At 40.7% G+C, this 24834-nt stretch overlaps 1 protein-coding gene across 2 annotated transcripts in view; it reads left to right on the top strand.

Moving 5' to 3' along the window:
- Nucleotides 1-1603: 1603 nt before the first annotated feature.
- Nucleotides 1604-24834, top strand: part of LOC135708791 (NPC intracellular cholesterol transporter 1-like) — a 64719-nt gene continuing 41488 nt past the window's right edge. Inside the window, exon 1 of one of the 2 annotated variants that reach the window (XM_065230937.1) lies at nt 1604-1769. The gene's annotated coding sequence lies outside the window, so the exon portion shown is untranslated. The remainder of the gene's footprint in view (nt 1770-24834) is intronic. The other variant, XM_065230936.1, reaches the window with a different exon arrangement.

Raw genomic sequence — 24834 nt, 5'->3', positions numbered from 1 at the left:
GCGGAGGGTCCGCTTAGGGAGGCAACTAGCCTTTAAAGCAACTGGCAACTAGCCTTTTCATGTATTGTCTGTTTATTTTGATTATTGCTTTAAAATATCAATTTGGTATATAGGGTAAATGTTGGCTTCGGCACCCATTGACTGTTTTCGGCAACCAAAATTTAAACGTTAATTTCACTATGTTTTCCCATCAACGCACTTCCCTGAATGTGTCCAAATGATTGTTTAGCCTTTCAGCTTCAATCTGATTATATTTGAACGATCGAGCAATCCAGTAATGCTACATTTTTCTTCAAATAAAGCATACGCACTACAAAATGAGGTTGATTTCGAGTTGCCGATAATAGAACAGCTGGTTAACACGCAGTTTTAATGGGAAGGTTGCCGAAGAAAAAGAGACTGCCGACAATAGTCACACTCACCTGAGAAGTTTGGAGCGTTGTAAAAACGCTTTCAAAACGTTTTGAAAAATTCTGTCGATTGGAATGGATAGAGAAGCAAGCAGCAGATGAATGTAAACAAACAGACACATCATATATGTGCGTGACGCTGAGAAAATGCTAGTAGAAGTGCAGACGCTGCTTAGATTGACGAGAATACGTAAATTCCCCTATGTGAAAGGATGAATCAATTTATTTTTTTTTCTCTATTTAGAAGATTTTCAGCCGCATGCTGGTTCATCTTCTAAAAGGATGAATCAGTGGGAGATGGATTTTCGGTTTCTTTACATTTAGCATCACTATGTTTCATTTCCTCAAAACCCCCCAATAACCGGCCTCTTCAATCCCTTCCTTTTCCCATGGCGTTCAAGTGGTCCGCATAGACTATTCAGCCATTACCCGTCCTTTATCCTCGGCTTTGGATTGACTTGCGCTCCCATTGCTCCACCAAACGCTGCAAAATGAAAATGAAAATATTATCGTTATTTTTTACAAAAGATTTTCAACTAGAAGTAGGTTTTTTAGGTATTTATGGAGCTTTAGTTTGGACTTAAAAATTCTAATCATATTTGTTTCGAGGTCTTTCAGGTCTTAAGATTACAACCATTTATCAAGAGTTGGAGTTTGAACTGTTTTCCAAATTGTGGAATTGAGGAAATTTACGTAGATCCTGGCCTTGAACCGTTACAATAAAATTATACAGAATTTGTTTACAGATTTTAGTCACCCGGATACAGATTAAAAAGATTTTATTAATTTAAAAATATTAAATTGAAATTGAAAAAAATGTGGCAACACTGGAGCCTGAGAAGAAAGAACGATGAATCATCGAACTCGCGTTTTAATAAATCGACAGTGAGCGTTCATAAGGGCCTAATTGCAATGATCGATTGTCTTAGTCGATTTTCTCTTTTGCTTCTGCTTTGCTTCTAATAGCCAATACATCCTGTTACAGCACTGTATTGAACAAATTTCAGAAAATTACTTAGCTGTAGTACATTAAAGAGAAAATCAATGAAGAGAATCGATCATAGGCCCTTATGCCTGCTCACTGTCGAAATGTTTTTCTTTCATAGAACCAACCGGAATTTGGGTCTTGGCTTTAGTGATGCTTCCCAGTTGTTCGGTCCACAACAATCGTTCGCGAGATCGTGACCGGCAATGCTGAATTGATTCCGGTAGTCGTTGAGTGGCTCTCGTCGGATGCGGACGCGTTTCCCGACCTCGCCCGTTACGGTTTTCGCGATTGCGCGCTGATACACCACGAGTGTGAGTGATAGAAGTTCTAGGCTGGTGTTTGATATTTATTTGCTCGAAGAAAGAGGAAAGGTTTGCTTGTAGACTGACGGGCATAGTGCGATGTGCCATGTGCGGAAATCGGGAGCAGAGCGATTTATTTTTGTTGATACTACTTTCTGCTCTTGCTTCCACTTGCCGTATATGTTATAAACGTTATGGGAAGATGAACAGCGGGTAGTGGCGACTTTTTTTCCGTTTATGTGATGCTATCAAGTGTGTATGATTCACGTCTGATCGATATAGTGATAATAGTGCTGGTGCTACTAAATATGCTTGTAAATGCTGTTTCAAGCCGTGTTTGCCAATTGTGTGTGACGGCGCCCTCCAGGTTAATTATGACGATTCTTGCGCTAATTTTACACGAACTGCAACGTTATGTAAGGCCGTCGTTCTTCTCTTGATCGGTCTGCTCTTAAACGGTGGCACATGAAGGCTTCAAGATGCAATCGTTGCAAATTATAGGGATGCATTGCTGCACGTTCTTCCACGAAACGAGCTGCGTGAAACAAAGAAAAGATATCCACGAGCGGATATTGTAAGAGAATGAAATGTAACTAAGCTGAAGAAGTGAGTGAACCTGGAGGCGGACTGGAACTGCATAGGCCTTGAACTTTCTGGTGGATAACTACTAGAAGCTGATTGAGTTGATTCGTCAATACACGGGTGATACTGGTCTGTCCTTCGTGAATTATTTAAGAAAGCTGACCTGACAGTGGTGTAGAGCCGCGCAACGCATTGTTGTGATCTTATCAGGCACATGGGAGATAATGGGCTTCAGTTTGGCTGAACCGAAATCGAACGGGGGAATTAGTTTTATTTTGATACTGCATTGTGTTGATTCGAATGCGGTGGTTTAATTTGAATGTCAACAAATAAATAAAAATATGAAGATGCGCAACGTGCAGATTCGTTTATTAGGGTGATAGCAATTAACGGGGCCTCAGGTAGCCTAGGTAGACGAAATGTTTCGAGTTGGAAATTTTGTCGTCTTCCCTAGGCATGTTTGGTTTGCGTGTACTGATTCCAGTTATAAAAGCATTTTAAAATTGAGTTTAACATCATTATTTTAATAATTTTCGATGTGTGTTTTGGTACCTAATTTCGCCTCTACAAATCCTATTTTCGCCCACCGCAGGATGCAAATTTCGCCCACTTCGTATTAACATTGGAGCGGGGCTTGGCATGCCGTCTTAGAGCATAATTCTCCAAGTAGGTGGGACTTATAATATGAAGCCAGAGGTGCCGTCCCGTTTTTTCAGTGGTAGGTAATAGATTCTGATGTCTGTGAGAGGAAATATTCAAAAAGACAAAATTTTCCCTGGGCGAAAATTGGATCACGTGTAAAAATCAGGATCCATAACATCCTTAATCTAATAATCGGGATCCACGTTAGAACATTGAAAGTGGACTATATTTAATAAAATGAGCATAGGTTAACATATGTGTCCTTAGCTTATTAACTCTCAAACCCCAAACGACTGATACTGAAAAACGCCAAAACTATCATCGATCTGGAAAACTGCAAACTCCTTTAGTTTTATTGAGCTTTAACGGATCTGAAATTTTTTGAATATTTTGAATTGGAATGGGGTGTCTATTGACCTTGAGGGTCTGAAAGTTAACTACATTTCCTCTAAACTAATTTCAACTGCTCTAGTCATTTATCAAAAACTCGAACCCTCATCTCAAGGCAATTTTATTGAAATATGTTTAGTAAGATATTTTATTCAGTTTTATTTTATGATGCAGTTCGCATGGGTCAAAAATACCTTAAATTTAATTATTTCACGAATAAAGCTCACATCAGTTTGCTTGAAATTCTTTGAAAAAATAAGGATTCAGCAAGTGGGCAAAATGTGGAGGGGGGCAGTGTATGGAATCATTACCCTACCACTGTGCTTGCCGCACAATATGCAATTTAATGCCTTGTTTGGCATAGAAAGCTCTCTGTGCGGAAGTGCATCCAGAACAGTGAGCTGCGAGCCGGCAAAACGCTCGCAGAACAAGCGTAAATAGCCTAGAAGAAGAATTATTACGTGTTCCAGAGTTTGATTCCTATGAACTTACTAATCATAGCTTGTAGACGAGAATTTATTTTCGACTTACGGGGTGTTCACGCAAGTCATTGCAATCAATTGCATAACATAAGCTTTTTCTGTGCAATATTGTGTGACAAGTAACAGTTACATTATGGGGTAGATGTACCAGTCATGGTTATACGTTCCTATTATGGTGTGTTCGGTTAGAATTATGGAAAATGGAATTCCCGTAGGCCATGATTGGTGAGAATAGATCACGCATTATTATGGTGAGAATAGATCAATTGCAGTCCAAATAGCGAAAAAATATACAAATTTTATATTGAACCTCTCCGAATTCCATGAAACTTCGCCTAATTGTTCACTAGGGGCAATGAACCAAGTTTGAATAGGAATTCGGCCATTTTTAATCTCGCTTAATTTTTCAAAATGACGTTTTCTATATTTTTCAATAAATCTCCAGTTCATCTAATCGAAATAACATTCGGGATACAAAGAGAAAGTCGACGAAGAGAATCTGTCAATGTTACTTCGGACCTAATGCAAAGTTCAGCTTGATTTGTCAAGGTCATCAATCGGGTGATAGGAATGCATAGGAGGATAGAATGATCGGGATGCATCTGAAAATCAGATATACTTTCAATATTATCGAAGATAAATCAATAATATTTTAATTAGTGAAAATGAGATTTGAGTTTGGTGCTCGAAGAGTGAATACAAGCTGCTCAAAAGGAAGAATTGTTTATCGGAATTAATAAATATAATAAATAATAAAAAATACTTTCCATTTATTTGAGAAATTTATAAAATTTGTATATTTCCTCAAAATCTGTAATCTGTATATACATATATCTTATCAAAATATTAAGAAAAATTTGTATGATTACAGATTAATCTGTATATGTGGAATCACTGGTCATCGTCTCCAACTGGCCTCTCGATACCCATAGCATGCAAGAACGTGATTGGTTGATAACGGTCAAAACGTTTAGGTAAACTCTCAATAGTTCACCAATGATGAACTATTGTAATATTTATAACAAACGATTCTTACATCAAATCTGAATAAATTGGTCTGATAAAAATTAAAATCAATTCAGAAATGGCCAAGTTATAGTGGTTTAAAACCTTACACTATTACGCAGTGTTGGGAAAATAGAAAAAAAATCAAATCTCACCAACGCCCAAGATCACGCTTGATTTTCGTAGACAAAAATCAACAAGCAAATAACTGCGGTTGATTTTGCAAGCTGTGATTATCGCAGCTCGGAATATCAAGCTAACAAAACTCACCAACTGCAAATCTTACCAAACGGTGGTGAGATTGAGTTTAATGATTTTTGCTTTACTCCCGAATGCAACCGAAACTTCCATAACGGCTTGCAGCAGTTCCTTCGCGTCTGCCATCGGTGAAGATTAAAAAGAGATAGCAAACTATGCTTTCTCTTTCTACGAAAATGATGTGCAATGGAATCATTTTTGTGTCGAGTCAACTCTTAGCTTAGCTTAATATTTTGTTGCGAGCGCATGAGAGCGGAAAAATATCAATTGATTTCTGATTTTGTCAACATTGCTATTACGTCACACATTTTTTTTTATTTGCACCCCAGTATATTGTACAAAGACGTAGTCCTTTGTTCTAACCAGCGAATGCAAACACATAAAGCAACCAACGATACAGCCAAACGGTTACTACGACTACCATGACAAACTCGCTCTGTAACATTGCTCGATCAGAGTGGTAGAAGGATAATGATATATTGCTTGCCTGCTTTGTTGCAATATACACGGATGAAGACATGAATTGATCTGAATCGGGAAAAGACATAACAAAAAAAAATCCCATCAACGCACGTGTATCATCTTCGGCTTTACTTCGTGAAGCAGCTTGCCGACAATTCGCTCGTTTCCTTCTACCGCCCCGAGTGAGCTGTTTCGCACGGGTTGCTTGTCATGAAAAAAGGAAGAAGATTATATCATTATTGCTTTCCACTTCTGACATACAGTCAGGAATCCTTATTGCCGGGCTATCCGCGAATAAGGATATCCACAGCTTATGGGATTTTCACTAATGGGGGCTGTGGGGGATTATCTCATTTATTTCAATACATAAAGCTACACTGTCTTCGATAAAGTTATTGTACTAGGATAGACAAACAAGCCTGTGTCATTGGATTCAGGTTTAATTGGGAACTACGCCGCTAGAGGCGCTTCACTTTTATAATACTTATGACGGACGTTATAATATATGGAACGTTGGACCCAAGTTAGAATATTTCGTGATCCTGCCCACACAGAAAGTTGCTGTCAATAGCAAAGTTGTTCAGGTGACCAAGTCCTTTGGAATGAAGGCCGTATTAGTTCAGAACTATCTCACTACGCAGCGCTAGTGTGCACATGAGCTTCCTGCATAAGCAGTATCTCGAGAGCCTGGCCATATAGAAGGTTACTATCTTCAGCAAAGTTGTTCAGGTGATCTTTTCTTTTTGGATGGTGGTCATACTAGTTCAAAACTCTCTCACTACGCGGCACTAGCGTGCAAGGGAACTTCCGGTATAAGCTGTATCTCGAGAACCTGGCCATATAGAAGGTTACTGTCTTGAGCAAAGTTGTTCAGGTGACTAAGCCCTTTCGTATGATTATCATATTATTTCAGAACTCTCTCACTACACGGCGCTAGTGAGCACATGAACTTCCTTAATATGTTATGTCTCGAAAGCTTGCCCATATAAGATGCTGCTGTGCAATGTGAGAACAGGAACCGGAAAAGTTATGACGTGTAGAGGCCGGAAATCGATGTCAAACACCATTTTGGAATCGGTTCAAGAAAAACTGTCGAATACCCTACAATACGGGTATTTTCCGCAAGGGAACAACGTGTACAGGCCGGATATCATTGCCAGACGTCATTTTAGAATCCAAGATGGCGACCATCGGGTCAAGAAAAACTGTCAAATACCCTGCTATATCGATATTTCCGGATAGAGAGTAGAGGCCGGAAATCGATGTCAGATGCCATTTTGGAATCCAAGATGGTGGCCATCGGTTCAAGAAAAAATGTCAAATGCCCTACATTATCGATTTCCGGCCTCTGCACTTCTTCTTCTTCTTCGCGTTTCAAGCTTATTGCATATCGCATATTAGCTTATTGCGTGCTCTCAGCTTAGTGTTCTAGATGCATTTCCACAGTTATTAATTGAGAGCTTTCGATGCCTGTACCATTTTTGCATTAGTATAATTGTGTGGCAAGTCCAATCATACTCTATGCCCAGGGAAGTCGAGATATTTTCCTACCCGAAAAATTCCTAGACCGGAGCGGGAATCGAGCTCGGTCACCTCCAGCATGGTCTTGCTTTGTAGCTGCGTCTTTACCAACTGAGCTAAGGGAGCTCCCTCTGGCCTCTACACCTTACTCCCTTATCCGAAAATACCCATATTGTAGAATATTTGACAGTTTTTATTGAACCGATGGTCGCCATCGTGGATTCCAAAATGGTGTCTGGCATCGATTTCCGGCCTCTACACGTTGTTCCCTATCTGGAAATAGCCATATTGTAGGGTATTTGACAGTTTTTCTTGACCCGATGGTCGCCATCTTGTATTCCAAAATGGTGTCTGGCATCGAAATACGGGAAAAGCACCGGCGTAGCATCTCTCGTGTCAGGTTGAAATCGAACACTGAAGAAACTCGATTTAACACACGTTGACGGCCATCTATAGCACCGTTCATGCTATAGTTAGTGCGATGCTGAGGGAATCTTAACATAGCGTTATTTCGCAGCGCTCGGGGTTGGACGTTCACGTTGATCTTCTCCAGGATTGTAGAACAATCAATTCTACCCTGTAAACTATCCGCGATGAGCAGGGCCCGCGAAGTGTCTCTTCGAGTACGTAGAAGCTCCAGATCAATCAGTTGACATCGACTTTCATAACTGGGTAGAGCTTCCTCAGAGCAAATCGAAGAAATCGACGCTGAACGGACTCAACTCTTTCAGCACCATTGTTATAGCTGGGGTTCCATACTGCAGAGCAATATTCCAGGGTGGACCGCACCAGGGAACAGTAAAGCGATTTGAGACAATATATATCGGAAAAAATCTTCGTAATCCTGAAAATGAAACCCAAAGATCTTGACGCCTTGTCGACAATGAACGAGATGTGTTGCTTGTACGTTAACTGGGAATCCAGAATAACTCCCAGGTCTTTTACGTGGTTGACACGGCTGATAGTTGTTTCCTGAAGTACATAATTGAACATGATCGGTTCCTTCTTGCGAGAGAAGGTGATAACTGAACACTTCGCGAGGTTGACCTCCATTCGGTTCAAGTTGCACCAGTTAGCAAACGCTTCGAGCTGGCATTGGAGGAAGTGACAGTCATCGATAGAACGGATCCGGATATAGATTTTAAGTACAACAGGAAAATCAACGGGCCTAGGTAACTTCCTTGAGGTATCCCTGACGTGGCTGGGTAAGCAGCAGACTGACATTCACCAACGGTTACCATCAGCTGGCGATCACTGAGATAAGAGCGAAACCATCGCAGGAGGTTGCCATTTACCCCGAGTCTATCTAACTTAGCAATCGCCATTGCATGGTTCAGTTTATCGAATGCAGCCGACGTCTGTTTGAGCCCGTTCTGTCATGCTTTCCGTGACATATGATGTCAGACAAAGTAGATTAGTGGTAGTAGAACGACCGGAAACGAAGCCGTGTCGATCACTACTTAGATACTGCTTACAATGAGAGAGCAGGGGCTCCATGATGACTAACTCGAACAACTTCGAAAGTGACCTCAACGATTTTTGTGAACAGGAAACATATGTGCAAATTTCCAACAAGATGGAAATATACCACTCGAGATGGACATGCGGAATAGATGCTGCAACGGTGTCAGCAAGCTGGCGATATGCTTCTTCAGAAATACTGATGGGACACCATCGGGTCCTGGGTTGAAGGACGACTTAAGTTGTTGTGCGGCAGTGGAAATCATCTCGACGTCGATGTCAATTGCACCCAACGCTTGACCGGAGAGTGGTACATTACTAGCTGCTAGGGTAACGTGGTCGTCGGTTAATATCTCATCAGAGAATACGCTGGCAAACTTGTCTGAAAACAAGCGACAGATCTCCTGGGAGGTGGAAGCAACTTCTTCGTTGAAAATCATTGACGATGGTAGGTCAGACTCTTTGCGCTGCTCGTTAACGTAATTCCAGAAGGACTTCGGGTGTGACTTGAGTTTACTCTGAATCCCACGTTGATATCGCTTGAACTCATGATTGAGCCTAACGTAATGATGTTTCAGCGACAGCGTACGATACTTGGTGAATTTCCTTAGTGCCGCTCGCTTGGTTGATTTCAACTTTCGCAATTGGCTCAGCTGCCAAGGAAGGTGTGACCCTTTTCGGTGAACTCTCTTTGGAACGTGTCTGTCAATGACATACGCCAAGACATGTGAAAAAGTTTGCGCAGCGGTTTCAACGTTATCAGGGTCCAGGAGTATGATCAGTTTTTTTGTGGAAATGTCTTCAAAATCCCGAACGTGACTATCTTGGACAATGACAACCAAAGGAGGATTATGAGGAACTTGCTTTACTAGTAGAGAAGGTGCCATGGAGATAACTGGAGCAGTATCCTGAGCGCTAACGAAACAGAGGTCTAAGCTTTGATTGCTCTCGTAAACTACGTCATTGATTTGAGATAGCGTTGCTGCACTATAGCTATCGAGAAGGCTAACTGATCCTGTATGAAATACAGAGCGTACAGGGTCTGTATAGAGAAAGCCACTGTGAGATGGTTTCCACGAAACACCAGCTAGATTGAAGTCACCCAGAACAATTATCTCATCAACTGGAGTTGCAGTTTCCATTACGGCGAAAACGGACCGACAATGGGTTTCGATAAGTTCGTTGTCACGAACACGGTCAGGAGCAATGTACACCGCACATAAGTACAGTGTGCGATCACTCAGTTCAACGGCAACCCATGCTTGTTCCACACAGTCTCACGCGTCATTTTCTACAGCTCTCGTCTTCAAACTGGAACGGACTGCCACAAGAGCACCACCTCCATTATATTTCCGACTGTTTTTAGGATTTCGGTCGTAGCGAAATACTTCATACTCGCGTCCAAACGCCTGGCTGGATAGAGTTCGAGAATCGAGCCAAGTCTCGGTTAGAACGATGACCAGAATTCATTCCACCGATGTTATGGTAATAAACGATGACGTCTTGTTTATGACATATGGTAGCACGAGGTTGGACGTTATTCCTGGAAATCACGGAAACATCAGGCAGCGAACAGCCATTAACATTACCATGCGGATACTCTCCATAGTGAGTGGATTGGAAGACCCCTTCTCCACATCCAACCACAGGCCCGGAACGACTATGAAGATCGTAGGCGGCAGACGGCAGGACTGGGTCGGAGGGATTGGGGGCTTCCACAATGCTTTCTACGGCGCGTTCCGGGTTCCAAGTAACAGGTGATAACGAAACGTTTCCACGATCGGCGACATCCAGAGTGCTGAAATTTGAACCGACATCAGGCAGCGAAAGTTCAAAAACGTGTTTATACTTGCCTGACATAGCAAGCTGGAAGACCCCCGATCCACATCTAAGCTCAGGGCCGGGACGACATTGATGAACGCTGGCTAGGATCGGCACGACTGAGTTGGAGGAACCGAGGGCTTCCAAAATGCTTTTTACTCTGCGTCCCGATTGAGAAGTCCTATCGTCCGTTCCTACGGTGCGTCTATTCGTCTGAAGTTTAGTAACCATAGGATTCACTTCACCATGGCCCGGACAGCTCGTGATAACCTGGGTGCGGGGAAGACTCCCTTTCCACCACCAATCGCAGAACCGAGACGGCTGCGATATGCCCGACTGGGTTGGGGCGATTGGGAGCTTCCATCAGGCTTTCCACGGTGCGTCTCGGTTGTATTTCTGGAAGTGCAGTCTGAAAGACCTCGTCATCGATATCATCATTCCTTGAATCGCTTAACTCCTGATATCGCCGACACTCCATAGGGGCAGCATTAGTCAATTTTGTGATTTGCAAGGTTCGCGAGTCTTCAAATTCACGAAAGGTCCCGAAGAAAGGTGCTCAACTTTTTGGCTCAGCTCTGGTACTATCTCCGGTCAGAATGACACAGTAGGCTGCGCTTGAAAGCTGACCTGTTTTTCTTTTGCTGTGTATTTTTCGACAGCGAATTAAACTTTTTTTTGTTTTAAATTTGTTAATTTGTGTGCTGAAATTTAGTTTCAAGTGTTCATAAAGTTATCATTTAGTGATGTATCGTGTTTTGCCTGTGATTGCCTTGAGTGACTCGGTTGACCTTGAATCTAACCTCCAGAATCTACGACGCAGCTTCCATTATATTGTTCGGTGTAGGTTCTCATTGCTTCCCGGGAGCCCGATTCTTCGAGTTCGGATGGCACACTTTCGGCGTGTAGTTCTATTGAGAGATTCGTCACCGTGGGCGATTTTGAACCCGGTCCGGTTGGTGAATTAGCGAGTTGATTCAGCCGTGAATCAGCAAATTTTCCACTAGCAAAAGTGCTCGGCTGCTGGTCTCTCGCCGGTTCCGGAGATTGCGAGCATTATGAAAGATGCCTCGCTGAATACACCCAAGACTGGACGAGTGGTAGCTGGTGGCCGCGAACCACCTCCCAGATGACCATGGCAATGCAAGAAAATTTGGTTGAAGGAAGTAGGTATTATGATAAAGATGCATCACGAAATAAGCTACAAAGCTTAGAGAAAGTCAAAACTACGGAACGCATGGATTAGAGGATCAAGTGAACATGGTGAGACCACACACTTAGAAATAACTCATTTTACACGTGACAGAATCCATCTTTGACATAAAAGATGAGACGTAAACAAACATGTCATGTAATATTGTGCTCCGAGACTGAAAAGTTCGTTGCTCAATGAAAAATACGTTTGATTGAGCTATATTGCTATAGCTATATGAATACACACACACACACACACACACACACACACACACACACACACACACTGCTCTGGTACTATCTCCGGTCCCAAGCTAATCGATGCACCTCCCGAAACATAGGAAAATCCACGAACCCCTAATTTTATATGTCAAATTTTCATAGCGAATTAAAACAAACATAGTGTAGTACTAGCATTTCGACTAGAATGGGACCAATAGGCTAGTCAAGTGGCGAGCCAATTTCAAATCGTTAGTTTCCACCGGTATTGAAACAAATGAGATAATCCACCACAGCCCCTATTAGTGAAAATCCCATTAGCTGTGAGTATCCTTATTCGTGGTTCCTTATTCATTATATCAGTGCTAACATTTGAAAACGGCGCAAAAGCCATTTGTAAACAAATGGTTTGTGGGCCCTTTACTCGCTACCCGAAGAACGCCCACGCAAACCAACAGCATCGTCAGGAAGGGGAAAATTTCCCCTACCCGATGTTGCTGTTGTGTCGCGTGGGTGTACTTCAAGTAGTGAGTAAAGGGCCCACAAACCATTTGTTTACAAATGGCTTTTGTGCCGTTTTCAAATGTTAGCACTGATATTATTATATTGAAGATATGTTTGATTCCATGGTCCTAACAAATGAAGTAATTGAAAAAAAAAATTGTTGGTGTTTGCACTGAATAAAATATCAGCAGTTGAATTTCATCTCAAACAGGATAGCTTTCATCCAAATTCCTTCCAAATTAGAATAAAATCTTGTTGATGCGCAGACTTTGCCCAATTAAGCAGGTTAAGCTAAGTATGCTGTGATTTTTTTTTTCAGTGCAGGTATGACATTTTATGAGACGTATTTCTCACAACCATCAAACCGAATTGGAATCATCAACCTCCAACCAAAAGATACCATGATTAGATAGAAAGCTATTGAATATTTTTGGAATGGATCAACTGATTCCGGAGATATGGTCGAAACATTTTCCGATGAATGCGAGTGCAATTTTTCATCTGTCCTACGCAAACGTGTGCCGTCAATGTCAATCGAAATGGCTTGGCCCCGTTTCAAGTGGCATTTAAGCTTGTTATCAGCAGTATTGTATGGCGCTCGCTTCTACTCGTGCCACATGTACTTCGTTCGTCTAACCATTGGCTTAGTTTACGCAGTTGCCGTTAGTCTAGTGATAAATCCAGAGAAGACCAGAAACCCAACGAAAGATCGCTATTGCAGGATTGGACCTTGAATTTCCAGCAAAATTTAATTACATAGTGGGAACCAGTTCCAACTATCGAAAATAGCAAAATCTTTTACGAGAGCGACTTATTATTAGATTTTTCTTAAACAAGCCAAACTGAACTTGATTTCCTGTTGATCCGGTTTAACGGTGATGTATCTTTTGTATAGCGTAATTCAGATTAATTGTTCCGCTCTTTCGCCCAGGCGCTGGAGGCTACTTGTAATGATCATTTCTAGACCAACAATTGAAATATGCGGAACAACCAAACGTAAATAATAGCTTTAAACGCAAATTTCTCGATATTCAAAATACACCCATGCAAATTAACAGAGCCATTCGATAAAGGAAGTGTCCGCGTGCAGGTGCTGGTGTTAGATTGCATGGATGTGTTTTGATTCTCGAGCCATTTAAAGCCGCGTTTAAAGCCATTGTTTACGTTTGGTTGTTCCGCCTATTTCTATTGTTGGTCTAGATTTGATCTAGTCAACAATTTCTAATTACGTAACACGACTCCTGCATAATGATGCGGTAATGGATTGTACAATTTAGGAAGAACATCCCATTCCGTTCCAAGCGAATGATACGCAAACAACAGGCCAGTTAAATCGAGCTTCTAATGACATAAAAGAACGATGACTTTCACTTCCACTCGCTACGTTCAGAAGGCTACATTAATTATTTCACGATGAACACAAAGATCCTGTTTCTGACCTTCGAATCAACGGCCTCGCAATACCAAGTCCACCACATGGAGGTGGAATTTTTGCTAATATCAACTTAAAACGTAGAACCGAACTGGTTTCGATAATCCTAGCAGGCAGTTTCGAATCTCAATTTTGTTTCTTCCCCATCACCATCAGAGATCATATCGGTCGGTAGATGAATGCTGCTTCATCGGAGATGGAACCCACCAATCCAGTTAATGTTGTTCCATTAGAACAAAGACTTTCGGTTTTGAGTTTTGCTGTTTTCAAGGAGACTTGGAAATTTTTCCCATCCAGTTGAAAATTGGCAAACATTTAATGTCGTTCTAAACGGGCGATACTCGGCAGCTTATAGGTATTTTTGCAGTTGTTATTTAGAAGGCAATCGATTCGCGTTGCTACAGGGAAGTTTGTTTTTTTAATCCTAAGGCAATGATAAGAGATAATTTATTGAGCGCTTATCAAATCGATTATTAGTTAATCATCATCGTGGATCGGTAGTGAAAAGATATTTGCTACGCATGTCTAGTGAGCGGGACAGTTAATTTAACATTTTAAGCGCTTTTTGTGCAAATCGAAAACCAATTCATTGTTATAAGATTTTGTGGCAACCAGATAAAAAAAACAATAGCCAAAAATCCCCCAATTTCGAATCAAACGAAAACAACTTATCCTACCTCTGAAGCTATTCTCAGTCAATTAGACCATGTGTGTGAAAAGCATAAAAGACGTTCACGCAATCAGTAAGTTACATCCATACCTATGAAATATTCTCCCGATGAATCATCGCCCAACGTCCCATAACAATCGGCGCCATCTTCGGTCATCCAATGCATAAGATCAGCAGACCGAAAATCAAGACTGCGCTTCGTCATACACACGCAAAAAAGTCAATCTTCTACGTCAATCCAACCGGTTTGAACCGTGGAAATGAAATGCTCGATGGAAACCGCCATGGACCAGCCGGTCGATCAGTGGCAGATTTACATGACCAAACAAACCAGTCAACTGTCCATAGAAGTTTGCCATTAGCCCTTAAGCTATGCGGAAGTTAAACAATGACGATTTTTCGTGAATATTTTTTCAAATAACTCAGACCTACGTACCCTGACGTTTACTCGTGTTCGTAGAGTCGTATAATTCTTCCTGTGTTCACAGACCAATCAACGGTCAATTAGCACAGGATTTCTATGTGCACTCACTGGAAAGAGCTCATCATGCGGGCAGCTCTAGGGTTGTCCCCGATATGTCCACTTCGAAAAGCATTAAAGGTGACCATGACTGCGGTGCAATGCGTGGTTGATGAATCTGACACAGTTCGGTAGTTTAATGTTATCGACTGATTGTCACCGCGACAAATACAACGAAATACAAACACTAGCTTGCTACACGTTTGTTTAGATTAATCAAAATGGATCAAAATCATCGTCACTGCGCGCGTGTGTGTGTTATAATTTTATAAAGCGCCCCAAGTTATGACGGTTCACTCTGTCAATGACGACCTTGGCAATGGTGATGAATTATCACATGAATTGGCTTTTGCTTCCTTACGGTTTCACCGTTCTGGTACAGTTAATGTCATAGATTTAGATAAAAATGCACTGAAGACTCTAATCACATGGTACAAATCATTAAAGTTTACCGTCAGTCTGAAGGTTGATTTCTTATCACGGAAACGAAACCGGATGAACTTTCTATGATATATTTAATAAAGTTTATCAATTTGAGATCGTGGTTTCATATCCTAAAAGTAAAGATTTTGCCATACACGAGCTACGAAGGAAGCGTTCGTCTGGCTTTGAATTATTAAGAGAAGGCCTTGAAGGTCCAAGCTACGTAGTAGTGACGATGAAGCGAATCGCTGCGGTCAATGGAAGCTAATTTCAATTAAATGGAAACTAGAGCATTGTTCTCGTGTGAATCGCTTGCGAATGTGCCTTCGCCTTGTGTGAGTGGCTTGATGGTTGGAATATTCTTCGCCGACCCACCATTGATGAAGACAGACATTTTAAGGGCAAAACGATCTTAGAAACGCCAAAAATATGTTCAAAATGCATAATGTCCTGAAACTCCTCAAAGTTAATCTAAAAACGGCAAACGTAACTTAAAACGACGAAATTTTCAAAAATCAAAGCGAAAATGAGTTTGAAATTACAAAAAAAAATTAGAAATCGTCATAGTTGAAGATGCTCATTTCAAATAACAGACTAGAGGGGTAATTTTTATACGATAGATGAGGAGATGAAAAATGTGAAAATTGTTTATATAGAGAGTAGAAAGCGAGCAAGTACAACTTTTATGAATGAAGGTAAAAATCGGTTTGATCATCGCTCTTTACCAAACTCCCCCATTGGAGAGGGATGGTGAGGGGTATTCCCCCCTGCCACCACTGGAATTGCTTGAAACCTGCTCCGAATTACCTTGAAATTGCAGACCTGGTAGCTGGTCACTTTTTGGTGGCTAAAGGGTGTCCACAGTTAAATTGCATCACTTAGAAGTACTCGCCAAAAATAAGTCTTTCAACCGATTGTCATTAAATGTTCAGGGAATGTAATACTATATAAGCTTGCTTTACGTATCTTTATTTCACTCTATTTCTTCACCAAATCCAAATACCCGAACTTTCTTCTTAATTCCAACTATAAGGTTTTGTACAACGGTTGAATCAACATTTGTTTCTGCTTTCAGCCATGATTTCAACATTTCCTGCAGTGACAACTTTAGGACACTTACGGAGTTCGTGTTTCATTATAGTCCAGAATCTTCAGAACGGCTGAAACTCCGGTGTGTTTGGGGGATTGAGATCCTTCTGCACGAAATTGACCCCATTCGCCTTGTACCACTCCAGAACGTTCTTGAGCAGTGACAAGAGGCTAGATTCGGCTAAAAATTATAGTCGTTTCTTCAGATACTCATCCATGTAGACATGGCCATTTGCTCAACTGCAGGACGATTTGGAGAACCTAGAACAACTTGAATACTCGAAAATGGGTCATGCACGATCCACATCCCATACAACCAGAAGTCGTTACCAGCGTACAAATAGAATCGTAAATTGCTACTGAAAAAGTCAACATTGAGATGCGTTGTATAATGTTTAGGTTAAGTCGCAAAGAATACAAATTTTCAACCTATTGGCGATGATTCATTTTTGTATCGTACCGTATCACAAATAAGCTCGGATGAGCTCATTACAGATTAGATCGTAAATTATGTTTAATCAAATTGATGAAAATTAAATGTCAGTTAACTCGTATATCGCTTCCCCAGATAATCAAAGATAGCATAAGAATGTGCACACTAGATTGCATTTGAGTTTGCTTCAAGATAAGGTCAATAATACTATAAGAGCATTCCATCTTGCTGCAATTCAAGTTGAAATTAACGCAAAACTAATACGATCAAAATCAAAAGATCGTAAATGGTTACACCGCTCTATTGCGTGTCATCAAAATATGGGACTATTTATATAATGATAGATATCATAGTCATAGAATGTGGAGGAAGGTGCCGTGAAATCTAAATCAACTCAAGGTCCAATCGTTAACATAATCTTTTGCTTTTCATCAACATCGAAATCTTTCCAAGTCCAAGTAAGCTTTTTGAAGCGTATAATTTATCATTGATATAATCCTCTGTACTTACAAGTCCTTATATGATGTAGTGGATTTAGTTCTGGTTTCTGGATACTAAGGTAGAGGTATGGAGACTAGCTGCAGGAATAGTTTTTTTTTGTTTGTTTTATTGATATGGATGATCGTATTTCTGTTGTATTGAAATCGGCAAAATCGTTATTGGAAAATCAGTATGTATGTATACGGCCTCCACTTTGGAACGTATATAGCAAATCTGCGCATCTTATACGATTTGTTTGGTTAGTATATCACTGTGTTTATCCGGAACTATACGGACCAAAATGTTGACTGGGATATACACTTTGAATCTGATTGAACATATTTCGATACTACAGACATTACTGCAGTCTTGGTTGATCTAGTGGAACAAATCAACTGATGTCCTGGACGATTTGGAGAACCTAGAATTTCCGGTATACATGGTAATAAGTCACATACATACGATTTGGTTATGATTTGACAACGAAACATGCTATGTTCATATTAGAAATTAAAAAAATATCATGAAAATGCCTCACATGGCTATTGGACAGACCCCAAGGAATATCCAGAACCGTTAGTCCGATGTGACTTATGGAACTCTGGAAAATTTCTCAAATATTTGAAGGGTGTTTGATTAGAGCTAGGGCCAAATTAACAACAAAATTTAGGACGTCAAAATACACCAGAGACGCAAAGGTTAATTTTCAAGAAATTTTGCATTTCAAAACTAATTTTTTTAAATAATGTTTTAGAAAATCAAGTTTTATTCAATAGAATCTCATAACGTAAGGGTGTTTTATTATGTTCACTACTTACTTAGAATTTATACTATCAAGAACATTAATAACTCCTCCAGACTTTCTTGGACTTTTTCCGACCTCCTCCAAAAGAACATTTGCTTTCTGCTAGAATTACGTTCTGCCTTCCTTCAACAGTTTTTTTTTCACACCCGTTAGCCTTATGATTTTTTTTCTGACTTATCCCGGAATTTTATTTCATATTACCGTGAAAGTTTCTTCCAACTTTAATTGATTTCCTTTTCCTATATTTTTCCCAATCAGAATTTCAGAAATTTGCTAGATTGGAACCATATCTTTCCGATTAATAAATGTCACTATTGGTCACTTTTTTATCGTTTTAAAGTCACTATTTTTATTAATTTAGTCACTAAAGTCACTACTACGCACATACCCACTATCATCCCTGAAATTGTCAATAAGACATTAAAAACATCTAAACGACTAGAGTTGTGGTACCGGTAGTACCTGCACCGGTTTTACCGGTAATGTACGGTGATTTTACGGTACAGAGATACCGGTACTGTCGTGTGATAATACCGATGAATGAGCCAAATATTTCATAAAGATAATTTACTTTAACTAATGATGTTGTATTACTTCATGCGTGAAGTTAATGATTTACCAAGGGGTGGTCACTCTACACACTTGTTTTGCGCCAACTTTTTTCTCAGTGTAACTCAGTGTGCCGCAGCTGTACCGGCAGTGCCAAGAAGTCATTGAACTGACTTTTGATTGCTTGTGAATAATGCCTTGTTTGGCAACCCGGTATTTTAACAGCTCTTGTTTTTGTTTTGTTTTTCAATGTTTTCAAAAACGAAACGGACTCCAGTTGGGACTACACACTGGATGCATCCGTCTCCAAGGATGCCTGCAACGAACGAGCTCCGTTGCTACACAATCCTTCCATCTTCGGCGGAAGGCCGACCCCGCACAATGAACGTCAATCATTAGTCAACCAACTCTTCTGGGAGCCGGCGGAGGAAACGGATTTGCACCGAATTCGGAAAACTGGAAACCAACACCGGCCGGAAAACACGTCGGACTGATAAAGGACGCACCGCTGACCCGAAACGGACGAGCCAATTTTCCAAGCAGAACTACTTGTCAGAGTCCACCAACCCGTACTCAAAATAATGTTTTATTTAAAAGTTCGAGTGGTAGTAAATGTCATTTTAACTGCTCGAATGAAGTGGTTAATTCGATCAGCTTCAAGGTCTACAGCGCCTCCGAAACAATCGCTTCCCAGGCCAGCAAAAATCGCATTCTCCACTTGTCCCGGCGCCGGTGGTGTAGAGGTAAGCGTGACTGCTTTCTAACACCCCGATGGGTCTGGGTTCAATCCCAGCCGAGGTCGGTGGGATTTTTCTGAGGCATAAAAATCTCTGGTCACGTCTTCCTTCGGAAGGGAAGTAAAGCCGTTGGTCCCGGCCCATGTGTGTTGAATGGGTGCGATATCCTACGCAGGTGTGGAAGCTGTCTTCCTGCATATTCGATTGCCGTCAATGGATGGCAATCGATGTCCGTCGGTGATTGGCACTAGATTGCGGAACAGAGACCGACGTTAAATAAAGGAAAGAAAGAACTTCTTCAATACCCCACCCGTATGCCGTCCGAGGATCTGCTGCTGACTGCATTCACCACCAAGGACTGCCACCCGTCACAAGTGCGAATGTTCTCGCTGAAATTGGAAAATTCCTCCTCCGGATTGGTCGAGTTCCCGAGCGTAGCCCTGGCGGTGAACGCCATCATGAAGTGAAACCACAGCGCGATCGATCACAAATGCGCAAAACTCCCGTTCATTATGAAGCTGTTAGTTGGAAGTGCAAAAAGGCAGGAGTAAAAATAATTTGTTGAACTATTTGAGATTGTGCCAAGACGGTCCTTCACCATTATATGTTGGACGATGGAATGATTGGTGTAGCAGCCACCGCCAGGGCTGTATTCGAGCAGTTCGAATGGTCGGATGGTATAGTTTTTGTTTGGTTGTTGACTTTCCGATTAAAACTCAAGCACCGCTTGTCGTGACCGGCCCAAGATTTCCAGCGTCGGCCACGGCTACACGAATTAGCGATGCAGCTCCCACGGCTGCGGCTGCTTCCAATGCTGCTGCTGCTTTAGTTGCTGCCGGTCCGTTTCCTCTAAAATTCGTGAAAAAAGACGGACCAGCAGCAGCATTGGAAGCTTCGGTTCCTTAGTCCTCCAAGCTGTTCGGTTCCTTAAAGTGCAAATAATTTAAGGGGCGATAGACCATCATATTTGAAGTAAAAAATTGTTCTACGCATATGATCAAATCTCAAAGATTACTGAGTTATTGAACTTTTTCTGTTTTGGTCTATGCTTGCCATAAATTGGCTGTAACTCGAAAACCATGCCATTTAGCATAAAACTGCTACCTCTATTGGACAGCTTGGTAGATTTCCTACTTAATAGTGTCATTTATACTTTAAATGAGCTGCATTTAGACACATTTTAGGGATAAACGAGTCTAAAACTTGTGTTTTCCTACGGGTTTTCCCTTATTATTTAAAAAAAAATACGTGATAAAGTGTATTGATTTGTCTAACCAAAAGATGCGCTCTACAATTCTCTGTTTGACACCAATTTTCTATCTTGTTTAGTTTTGTCGCAATTTCGTACTAAACACATCATGTTGGATCGTTAATTAACGGTTGCGTAAAACAGGAATTCAACCCCACCGTGCGTTGCTTTTGACGTCTGTTTGCAGCGCGCATAGCACACTTGATCCCCACGCGGAGGGACGGTATGAAAAGTGTGACAAGTGAGACCAAGAAGAAAAAAAATCAAAACAGAAACTTACAGCTTGCAGAAAACAAACATGTATTCTCCAGAAGAGCTGGTGGATATTCATCTCTGAGGATGCATTGTTCTTGAAAAGCATTATTTGGACGGATGAGTGCACCGTTACCCGTGCAAGATACTTCAATACCCACAATGACCACACAGCAAAAAAATAATTTTGATATCACATCAAAGTGGATGCACTACAATCATAGAGGTAACTCTAAGACCACTGGGTCCCGAAGAAAATCATTATTATTTTTGGCTCACTCAGTACCAGAACAACGGTCCCAAGCAGTCCCAAGCTATTTCACTCACCCCTGCATGTTCTGCATGAATCCACACACCCCTGATGTTATCTGTCAAACTTTCATAGTGAATCAAAACAAACATAGTGTAGTAATAGAATTTCAACTAGAATAGGGTACGTTAATCGTTTGCTTGGGACCAATAGGCTACTAAAGTGGTGAGCCAATTTAAGCCCTGATGTTATCTGTCAAACTTTCAGAGCGAATCAAAACAAACATAGTGTAGTAATAGAATTTCAACTAGAATAGGGTACGTTAATCGTTTGCTTGGGACCAATAGGTTACTAAAGTGGTGAGCCAATTTAAAATCGTTAGTTTCGTATTGATTGTTGCTACAATCATGTCGAAAATTTCATGTAATTTTTATGACCACATAAATAAACAAATGCAGTAAAAGCAGCGTAATGTTAGTTCTTGCATTGTATTAATGATAATTTTGTCCTTTTTAGCAAGTAATATTACACCATATTTTCGACATGATTGTAGCATAGAGGTAACTCTAAGACTAGTAGGTCCCGAAGAAACGGGCTCTACTTTTTGGCTCAGCTCTGGTACTATCTTCGGTCCCAAGCTAATCGATTCACCCCTCGAAACATAGAAAATTCCAATAACCCCTCATTTTATCTGTCAAACTTTCATAGCGAATCAAAACAAACATAGTGTTGTACTAGAATTTTGACTAGAATGGGGTACGTTAATCTATTTGCTTGGGACCAATAGGCTAGTCAAGTAGTGCGCCAATTTCAAATCGATAGTTTCATATTGATTGTTGATTGTAGCATAGAGGTAACTCTAAGACCACTGGGTCCCGAAGAAAATCATTATTATTTTTGGCTCACTCAGTACCAGAACAACGGTCCCAAGCAGTCCCAAGCTATTTCACTCACCCCTGCATGTTCTGCATGAATCCACACACCCCTGATGTTATCTGTCAAACTTTCATAGTGAATCAAAACAAACATAGTGTAGTAATAGAATTTCAACTAGAATAGGGTACGTTAATCGTTTGCTTGGGACCAATAGGCTACTAAAGTGGTGAGCCAATTTAAAATCGTTAGTTTCGTATTGATTGTTGATTGTAGTGCATCCACTTTGACGTGATATCAACATTATTTTTTTGCTGTGCACACGTGAGCAATTGAAAACCCAAGAGTGGTCAAAGAAACAAGAACACAGTACCGGTTTTCCGTTAATGTATGGGCCGGTATAATTGACCGACAGCTCATCGGCCGTACATTATCGAAGGTTCGCTAAACAACGCGAAGTATTTGGAATTTCTAGAAAACGATCTTCCAATCCTGCTGGAGGATGTCCCACTTGTTGTGAGACGGCGCGTGGTGTTTCAACAAGACGGAGCCTCTCCTCATTCCACAAATGCGGTAAGACATTTTCTGAACGCCAACTATCGGGAACCGTGGATCGGGTGGAATGGGCCGATTGCTTGGCCCCCATGGAGTCCGGATTTGACTCCCAAGGACTTATTTTTATGGGGGTGCATAAAGGAAGAGGTATATTCGGTGACAAACAAAACGCGCGCGAACAGCTAGTTGACCGAATTTGTCTTGCTGCTCGAAAGATACAAGAGAAGATGAATAATATTAACCTTGTGGAAAAAACCGGAAGGAGGTTTAGGTACTGCATCCAAGAAAATGGAGGACACATAGAGCATGGATGCTATCCACTACACCAGGTCTTAAATAAATAGGGTAAACGCTCCTATAGTTGCGGTACGTTAGAAACGTTAGGTTCCTATAGTTGTGTATGGAGACTCCATACACAACTATAGGAACCTAACGTTTCTAACGTACCGCAACTATAGGAGCGTTTCCCCTAAATGATTTTTTTTTTTAAATTTGTATTCATCGGTTCTATCTATTATCTTAAAATCCTATGGTGCCGGTAATTTACCGATATTACCGGTACTGAACTCGCAAAAACGGTCCAGTAATGACAACCCTATAAACGACCCCAACGTCAGTTAGAAGGCAAAAATGGCATTAAAATACTTGATTGGCCTTAAAATTGCCAAAATGGCTCTTAAAATCGCCAATATAGCTTTAAAAAATCAAAACCGTTTGAAAAGCCTCAAAATGGTCCAGAGCTGGATGTTGGTTAGTTTTGTGTGACTTGGTCACTTAAAAGTCACTATTTTCAACTGAAAGTCACTAAAGTCACTGGAATACCTGTATAAAGATAGAGAGAAGGATTAGTAATTTCCATTTAATTCCACTACCTGATTTGCTTATCCTAGACAGATACGCTTATTTCGTCTACAATTTGCAGACTTCTTCAGTGTCTTGTACTATTACTCCACTAAAGAAAACATCACATTTTACCGAATACACATTAACCTAGGTACATTTTCACTTAGAAGCTAGTTAAACTTAAATCTAGTCTCCTGTAGAAACAGGTACTTCATTGCTTACTCTTTTATGTCTACTAGGTAGTAACTTAAAAAGTCATGTGTATCCGTTTCCTGATCCCTGGTGTGGTGAGTAAAGTTGAATTCTGTTGTTTGTTGATCTCGAGGCTCTCTGCAACATCCAATTTCCATGGTGTAGATACGGTTCATAAAATCGTGATGTCCTCCGTCGATAGTTTGTGGTCCTTTCTAAAAATAAGTTCTGCAACCTTTGATTTGAAATAATATGTTAGGCCTTTTTCCTCTTGATTTTAACCTCCGCTATATGTTCTAGTTGCTAAAGTTATCTTGGTCCACCTATTTTTTGATATTGCTGACATATCGTAATGTTTGGATACGTTCAATCCATTTAACTATCTGTATGATTTTCATTTCAATGCATTTTAAAGGGTAGAACGGTCAAAAATTGGTTGACTCAAATTTGGCGAATTTTCAATATCAGAGCTTAGACGCATCGCCAAGACTCCAAAAGTGGAGTGCTAAGTTGAAGGTTATATGTGTATGTAGATCTAGAATATACTGATATAAAAAAATCATGCAAGCGTTCAATCGTTATGACCATTTTTAAAAGTGACACTTATTCCGAATCGAGCTCCAAATCAATCTTTCACATATGTAGAAGCATTTGAGCTAAAGTTCTTATCCTTCGAACTTGCCAGATCACTAAATTAGAACAAAATGTGTTAATTTGTGTGTCGAACAACGACCAGTCATATCGAACTTTGTCTTACCTAATGTGTTACCAATTTGCATATTCAATTCAAGCTCTACATAAATTAAAAATTCACGTGTTCCAGCTGTAGGGGCCTCCCTTAGCTCAGTCGGTAAAGACGCAGCTACAAAGCAAGACCATGCTGGAGGTGGCTGGGTTCGATTCCCGGTCCGGTCTAGGAATTTTTCGGGTTGGAAAATTTCACGGCTTCCCTGGGCATAGAAGTATGATTGGACTTGCCACACAATTATACCAATGCAAAAATGGTACAGGCTTCGAAAGCTCTCAATTAATAACTGTGGAAGTGCATCTAGAACACTAAGTTGAGAGCACGCAATAAGCTAATATGCGATATGCAATAAGCTTGAAATGCGAAGAAGAAGAAGAAGCTGTATCTATATCAGTACGAAAAACGTGGTTAATGGCATTTTAGAGCAAACATGTCACTTCAAATGTATTGTTCATACATTTTGCTATGTTGCTTACAAATACTTACCGCAGAAAGT

This window comes from Ochlerotatus camptorhynchus, unplaced genomic scaffold (assembly GCF_037179485.1).
Source record: "Ochlerotatus camptorhynchus isolate MF236.1 unplaced genomic scaffold, CSIRO-AGI_Acam_v1.1 ptg000335l, whole genome shotgun sequence".
Classification (NCBI taxonomy): Eukaryota; Metazoa; Arthropoda; class Insecta; order Diptera; family Culicidae; genus Ochlerotatus; species Ochlerotatus camptorhynchus.
Note: the sequence above shows the minus strand (reverse complement) of the source record. Positions and strands in the feature narration are given on the sequence as shown.